Consider the following 858-nt stretch of genomic DNA (forward strand, 5'->3'; position numbering starts at 1 on the left):
CTTTGCAATAATGCCAGTTCTTACTATTTGAATCTTTGTGAAGGAAATCGTTAAACGTTACTGTTAATATTTGAATATATGTTATACAATAGTCAGCAAGTTTTCTTAAATTATTTTAATTCTATCTCACTGAATTTAAATGTAAAAGTTGATTATCCTAATATCCAGCTCTTCACTAAATACTCACAGATATCCTGAACCTTTGCAATCTAAATTCTCCTTCAAGTAAATATTTAAACATCGAGATTTTCCTCTGCCAAATTTCTCTCTCGCCGTTTTGGCAGACCTCGCGTGCTAATATGAATTTTGTTTGATATATCGGCCTGAGAATTTGTATAAACTTTCAAGTTGCTTTTGAACACGGCATAGAATAGACCCATCCAACTGTGAATGCACATCCAATTGCAGACGATAAAGCAGCCACGTCAACAGTGCAACTTTGCAACAACTTCATCCATAAACAAATTCGGTAAACAACGCCAGAACTAGTTTTGTTGCAAGTTGCAGCCTCGTTGCTAATCCATATAGGAAATTTCTCTAATTAAACGTGAAAATCAACTTCGGGCACAAAGTATTTCCAAATTGAGCTGTTTATTTATGACCGGGTGTTAAAAAAAATGAGGCAAGCTTTTTTTTTTTACGTGCTGTTGCAAGGTTGGTGGTGAGCAAGTTATAGATGCTGTGCTGTTCATTGATGGATGCTCTTTGTGAAAGGATGATCAATGGAAGAGTATTAAGAAATCATCAGATATCTTGTGTGTGTATTTGTGTATGTCTGTGTGTTTTTTTTTTGTTTTTTTTTGTGGGCGTTTTTGTTTGTATGTATGTGTTTTTGTTTGTTTGTTTGTTTTGATTAAT

This window comes from Penaeus monodon, chromosome 31 (genome assembly GCF_015228065.2).
Source record: "Penaeus monodon isolate SGIC_2016 chromosome 31, NSTDA_Pmon_1, whole genome shotgun sequence".
Classification (NCBI taxonomy): Eukaryota; Metazoa; Arthropoda; class Malacostraca; order Decapoda; family Penaeidae; genus Penaeus; species Penaeus monodon.